Genomic DNA, 7,377 nt, shown 5'->3' on the forward strand with positions numbered 1-7,377 from the left:
TATATTTGTGTGTGTTTGTGTTGTCAGTTGTAGGCTATAGTTTGGCAGCATTTAATTAGCTGAAATGTTGCATAGGGGTACACCTCTCCAACGAGAAGGTCATATACTGTGTGACGTTTCCTAATAATCTCTATAAAACCCAGACCGAATCCGGGCCTGCTGCTTCTACACTCACGCGCATATTACACATACATCTGTTCATGAAAATATCAGCCTTTTTTTACGTCCACTTTTTCTTGCTGGTGTGTGTGTGTGTGTGTGTATTAGTCATATGAATGCATGTGTATGTATGTATGCTTATATATACATAAATATATAACCATGTATATTTGTGTGTGTGTGTGTGTGTACATAGGTGCACATGTATTGCATCACCATCTTTTAATGTCCACCGTCAATGCTGATAATGAGTGAACAGTATGTATGTGTGCGTGTATGTATGTATATATCTGTGTACATATGTATCATCATCATTGTTTAACGTCCGTCTTCCATTGTATATATGTATGTATGTGTGTATGTATATACATGTATGTATATATGTATGTATGTGTGTATGTATATACATGTATGTATATATGTATGTATGTGTGTATGTATATACATATATGTATGTATGTGTGTGTTTGTCTGTATGTATGTGTATATATATATATTTAAAAAACTTAGGGAATAATAAGTATTCCAGGTTATCTGGACATTTACTATTTTACACTTTACGAATGCAATGTAAACAGTATCGTTTATAATATTATTACAAATTTGGGGGTTTAGCAATAGAACCACAACTCCTATTTCAGGATAACCTTATTGTCTGGAATACATATAGAAAGTTATATCCATTATAATAATAAAATAATATAAGCATTTTAAAACCTACTATAAATCATCATCATCACTGTTTAACGTCCGCTTTCCATGCTGGCATGGGTTGGACGATTTGACTGAGGACTGGTGAAGCCAGATGGCTACACCAGGCTCCAATCTGATTTGGCAGAGTTTCTACAGCTGGATGCCCTTCCTAACGCCAACCACTCTGAGAGTGTAGTGGGTGCTTTTACGAAGGCCAGTCAGGCGGTACTGGCAACGGCTACGCTCAAAATGGTGTTTTTTACGAGCCACCTGCACAGGAGCCAGTCCAGTGGCACTGGCAACAACCTCGCTCGAATGTCTTTACACGTGCCACTGGCACAAGTACCAGGAAGGCGACGTTGGGCACAGGTGCCATCATATATATATATATGTATGTGTGTGCATATGTTTGTGTGTGTTTGTCCCCCCAGCATCGGTTGACAATCAATACTGGTGTGTTTACACCCCCGTAAATTAGCGGTTCAGCAAAAAGAGACCGATAGAATAAGTACTAGGCTTACAAAGAATAAGTCCTGGGGTCGATTTGCTCGACTTGGTGCTCCAGCATGGCTGCAGTCAAAGAGTAAGGAGTATACATCCATATATATATATATATATATATATATATATATATATATATATATATATATATATATATATATATATATACATCTATATGTATACGTATGTGATTGCATATGTTTGTGTATGTATATATGTTGGGTAAGTATATATATATAACGTGCATGTCGCTGTGTGTGTGTGAGATGTGCACATAGATAAGTGTTTGAGGTTATGTCACAATTAGTGGATGGTTAAACTGTAAGAAAGATGATGATAAATAGATTTTTCAGTTTTATATATTGAGATGTCTTTTCTCTGTTTCGTTTTGTCTGGTTAATAAAAAGACGAAGAATTGGAAATCTTTACGCTGATGTATTTTTTTGTTAGGAAAAGACATTATCAGGCTTGTCATTCTGAAAAACAGAATAGCCACGATATTTGGTGTGAGCGATGTAGAAACTAACAGGTGTGATTCAAGTATATGTTGGCTAAATGTGATAAAGAGGATAAACGAGATAATCTGTTGCCATTGTACTTGAAGGGGAAAGAAGCAGGCATGGTGGACGAGGCTTTGAAAAATTTCATCAAAGACAAATTGTTGTTGTTAATCTTCATGTCATCCTTAGTCAGATTTCTAATTAGAGATATTCCAGGTGTGACAAATTCATCTTCCATTCCTTTAGCATTGAAACCAACCCCAATATTCTACCTGTTTCATACTGGCCAGATCCAGCCTCTTCCACCTACCCTACAATGTCATTCTAAAAATTTACAACCACATCATCAAAGTATCCAAGTCATGAGATAATGTATAATTAATTCAGAACAATGTGAATGAACAAGAATTTCAGTTGAGAGAATAATGTGAATGGTAAAGGGTTAAAAGGTGGCCCCTTCCTGATTTGAGGGAGAATTTTAGCAAGTTGAATGTTTATGTAAAAAAAAAAAAGAAAGAAAACAAAACTTCTTAGCATCTCAAAGGTCAAGAGTTTACTTTTAGATGTTGTTTAAGATTGCAGTGAAAGTCGTAACATGTTATAATCCATAAGAAATGGTTATAATCCATAAGAAATGGTTATAATCCATAAGAAATGTTACAATCGATAAGAAATGGTTATAATCCATAAGAAATGGTTATAATCCATAAGAAATGGTTATAATCCATAAGAAATGGTTATAATCCATAAGAAATGTTATAATCGATAAGAAATGGTTATAATCCATAAAAAATGGTTATAATCCATAAGAAATGTTATAATCCATAAGAAATGGTTATAATCCATAAGAAATGTTGTAATCCATAAGAAATGGTTTGAAATATTTCTTTGTTCTGAAGTTATCCTTTTGCTTTCAGTTTTTTTCATCTTCGTATGTTTGGTAAGAGAGTTTGTTAGAGAGGAGATGGCCTTATTTGAAAAGATATCATTTACATTTTGGAGTGAAATCTTCTGAGAGGATCAGATCCTGAATGGTAAACTCAATAAAGATTATCATTGATACCTGGTGGTAGTAATTCAAGGGGATGTTTGATTTGAAGGCTGTTGTTTAATGGAGAATTATAATATCTTTTTGGATATAGGAATGAAGTGTGTAAAAATTGATAGACATTCGAAATGAGATCGACAGATATTCTAAATCACATTCAATAGAAAATTGATTGGCAATCATTGACTCATTGATCTTCTTCTGAATTGCTTTCTTAGGCATATAATTCCTTCTTTTCTCTTTTATTTCTTTCTATCAGCATCACAACAGGTTCTACTCTTCTGAATTAGTTGTAAAACCTGTACAACACGGTCTATTTGACCCAGCACAAACCACTCCATCCTGGCCCTTCTCCCCAGAACTGCAGTCCTTTAGTAATCCCACTCTGCCCATCAGTCTCCTCATTAATGGAAGGCCTGCAATGGTCCTAGGAACTGATTGTCCTCTCCCAAATTCTTAGATTAAAATATTAAACATATGGGAGAGGGGGAGCTGGATTTTCACAAAAGTACAAAAGTATTTTTAAGAAGCTTGAGGAAACATTTTCCAAAGCAAAATGACAAGTCCTTTGTGTGCTTTTCATTATATCTGTATTATTATTAATAGTAATAATAATGATATATAGCCTACTGTGATATGTATTAATTAGTAGATTAGTTGTGGACCTAGATTTTAAATATTCATATTGCTATTCACTTGAAGAGGGGAGTAAAATATGTGTGTGGTTGTGTGAGGAAGTTGGAAATGATCGTTAAGGATTGATTCCATAAAAACTGATGAGGAGGGATTGGCTGGTTAGCTACCTCAAAAGTCTTTCATTTGTATAGACACTAATTAGTAGAGGCACTAATTGTGAAATAATTTACTTGAGTGTAATGGCTAATGTTTGAAGTTGGAAGATTGAGAAATTTAAGTCTGAATCCAGGATTGTAGAAAAGTGGTAGAATTATGGTGATTTGAAATTGGAAACAGTAGAAGAGAAAGTCATGTTGTGGATGATGATGATGATGATGATGTTATTGGTGTTGTGTAAGAAACTGTCTTTCATTTAGCAGAAGAAAAAAAAGTTGGTTTGCTGAAATGAAGAAATGTTGGCATGAAATTGGAATAAATTAACAGTTCTGTCTCAGCTTTTTCTAATGTTGTTTTGGCAATTGCAAAAACCTTGTTTTATTCTTGCACTGTAAATGTATTTCTTCATAAAATCCTTTTTGATTTCTGACTTTATGAAGACTAAGGAATAGTTAAAGACATTGTAAAACAAAAAAAGCAAAAAATACTTGTTATACATTTTGCTGCTTTAATGAATTCAGCTAAGAAGGAGGCTTGTTTACCAAGAATTCTTGTAGTTTTTATGTATATGACCAAGTTGTAGAGGAAATATTAAGCATTGAAGCAGAATCGAGAGGAATCGTAGAGAAAGGAAATAATTTTGTAGATGTGGAGTTTGGGTTTTGAAGTTGGAAAGAAAATGTGTTTTGGATTATCAAAGGAACGAGTGGAGAAACAACTGCATCTCACAGAGATGTTGTGCACTTTAATTTGAAATTGTATTTGCTTCTTAACCTTTGAATTTTATTGGTTCTTAGTGACCAAAGTGGAATAATTGGAAGTTTGGGTCAAAAAATAAAAGATTTTTGAGACATATCATGCATCACATTCTGTAGATGAAAAAATAGAAGTCACTAAAGCACGTAAGATGAATAACTCTACATGATAGAGCAATCTTGTGAAGGTAGCAATGGAAGTATTGCTGTGGTTGACTTTCTATATTCATTTGGTTTTTGCGTGAAGTTGGCAAGAATATGTAAAATCTAAACAATAGGAATAGCTTCGTTTAAAAACAAAAATGTTACAATACCATTGAAAAGAAAGATGCTTCATTTAATTTTGACTGGTATAACAATTCTACAGAGAAAAGTCCCCTAAAATTCATTGAAAATTATAGTTTTGATTCTATTATTATTAAGATTATTTGAATCAATTTTTCATGCTATATCATAATTCCTATTCTTCATACTCCTCACATGTCTGTGAGGTTGGACAACATGTTTACTTCAAACTTCACCACATATCATCTCTTCTGATTCTGCAAATATATTCCTTTATCAATACACACTGCTTGAGTACTTTCCCACCCAACAGCTGCTGTCTATACACATTATGTATGTTTGTATGTACATAAATGCATGTATGTGTGTGAGGATACACATACACACACACACATATATATATATATATATCTCAATGCAGCTGCTTCTTTTGAATGCCTTGGACAATGTCGTCAATGCTGAAGTGTCTTCTCGTTCTATTTGTGCTCAGGGTTTTCATGCAGTTTCACATTCCAAAGACTGTTTTCCACTCTGTCCAGCCCTTCCTTCCCCTGCATCTTATTCATTTAGTGCTTATGTGTCACCCATTTGAACATTAATCTCCTTTGGGGGCGGCCACATCAAAATTCAACTGATGTTCAATTACAATAATACTTATTATTCTGTCTTTCACACAACTTGTGCTATTTCTAAATTAAATGCACTTAGTCCACTACGTAGAGGTTGACAGGAGGAACCACACTCAGAGACAAAATTATAGATTTCAAATCTATGCCCTCTTGAAAACCATTAAATATTTCTTATTCTTTAATATTCATGGGATTTCTGTTGTTATGAAAACTTTCTTCTTATAATATTTCTTGAAAGTATTTCTTTGAAATGCTTGTTTTAGATAAACTCTAAAATAATTGTTTTTTGGGGGCAGTGCCTTGTTTACTTTCATCTGTCAATTAATTTGAGCTGATGAATAAATTGTCATTTTCCTGTTTTAAAGAGATAATTGTCTGTATAAAGAGGAATTGTTAGTTAAGTGGCCATTTCCTGAGTTGGATACAACACAATTGTTGTGTTTTTTGTTCATCAGTTTTACTGAAGGTTCTTTTATTTCCTTGGAACCCTAACCTCTATCTGTGAGTTCCTTTATTTCAAGCATTTCACATTTAGAAATCTTTAGTTTTTGTTTGATATAATTTTATTTTCATAGTTTTGTCTTATTGATTATATATTCTGCTGTCTTTTATTTTGTGCCAGGAAGAAATTACAGTGATGGTAATCGTCCTTTTCTCAATATATAACCTCCATAGCTGTGGCTTACCATCTTTTTTCACATTTCTGGCTTTGTGTATATAATCTGATATGTTATCGACTGTGAAGATATCATCTTTAAGATTAGAAGCAGCAGATTTAGTCTTAATTTCCAATTAAAGTGGTTTTGTATAGACTCTCTATTAGCATCAGAATATCAATAAATATTGTTTCTACGGCTTTGATATAATCAAGTTGAAAAGATTTCAAATTATTTCATATTGAATGTTAACTTTTAAACTATTGAAAACAAGCCTCTCTTTCTGTCTGTCTGTCTGTCTCTCTCTCTCTCTCTCTCTCTCTCTCTCTCTCTCACACACACTCTCTCTTTCTCTCTAAATCAGAGAACAAAACAAAATACAAAGAAAATCAAAGACATCAAATTAAAAAAACAAACAAACCCATGTTTAATGGCACAAACTCCCCCCAAAAAAACTTCCCTACTGACAGCCCCAGAAATGACTGTGTGCCAGGATAATGTGGGCCTTGACCATGTTGCCCTCAATAAATCCCTGGGTACTGTGTGGTCACTGGTTGATCAGCCTTTGTACCATCTGATGATGCCCCATAGTCAAGAAGTGGGGGGTTTTAAACTGACCAGACTTGGGCCACGTGATGTGGTGGTGGGCTGTTTTGGGTTCTCTCTATTTTCATCATGTAGGGTTTATACTTAATGTCCTTCTGCTCTGTCCAACTCTGTCACCTTCAGCTATTCACTAATGTCTCTCATCACACCTTACTGGAGTTGTCATTGCCAACACCCTGCACACATTGGACAAATCCAAGGTCCTGAAAAATGTCTGACCCCTGTGAATGCTTCTTTCTCTTGACCTGTACACATCTTAACAAACCGTTTTTGATGTCTCACCAGCTCTGAACATAAAGAACCCTTCTACATTCAAGAGGTTAGCAAGCTCTGAGTCGGAGCCATGAGTCATGTGTTTCTTTCATTTCTTCTTATGTTTGAAAGAGAAAAACAAGAAAGAATTTGGTGTTTGATACATATTGTTAGGTTGTCTTTTCTTTCTTTCTTAAGTTTTTTTCTATAAATGTTTGGTTCACACATAACCGGCTTCTTACAGTTTCCTTCTCCCAATTCTACTCTCAAGACTGTAGCTCAAAGCCTTAGTTGAAGATATTTGTCCACAGTTCCCTGAAGTGGAAACCCTAAACCATGGAGTTTGCTTTAAAACTCCATGGTTTAGGAGTTTTAAAGAAAATACTACCAAATAAAATAAAATATGTGAATGTTAATGTTTGAGATTAGAATTTAAAAAGCGAGAGAGAATGTTTAGCTACTTCAAGAATAGAACCAAGCCCATTCGACAGATATAAATAT

At 34.2% G+C, this 7,377-nt stretch overlaps 1 protein-coding gene across 4 annotated transcripts in view; it reads left to right on the plus strand.

Moving 5' to 3' along the window:
- LOC106879469 (coronin-2B) overlaps window positions 1-7,377 on the plus strand; it is a 70,625-nt gene that overhangs the window by 25,267 nt on the left and 37,981 nt on the right. Inside the window, exon 1 of one of the 4 annotated variants that reach the window (XM_052974493.1) lies at window positions 5,773-5,863. The exons of the other annotated variants lie outside the window; for them this stretch is intronic. The gene's annotated coding sequence lies outside the window, so the exon portion shown is untranslated. Of the gene's footprint in view, window positions 1-5,772; window positions 5,864-7,377 lie in introns of those variants that run through there. 4 annotated transcript variants of the gene reach the window in all.

The sequence above is a fragment of the Octopus bimaculoides genome, chromosome 18 (assembly GCF_001194135.2).
Source record: "Octopus bimaculoides isolate UCB-OBI-ISO-001 chromosome 18, ASM119413v2, whole genome shotgun sequence".
NCBI classification, from domain to species: domain Eukaryota; kingdom Metazoa; phylum Mollusca; class Cephalopoda; order Octopoda; family Octopodidae; genus Octopus; species Octopus bimaculoides.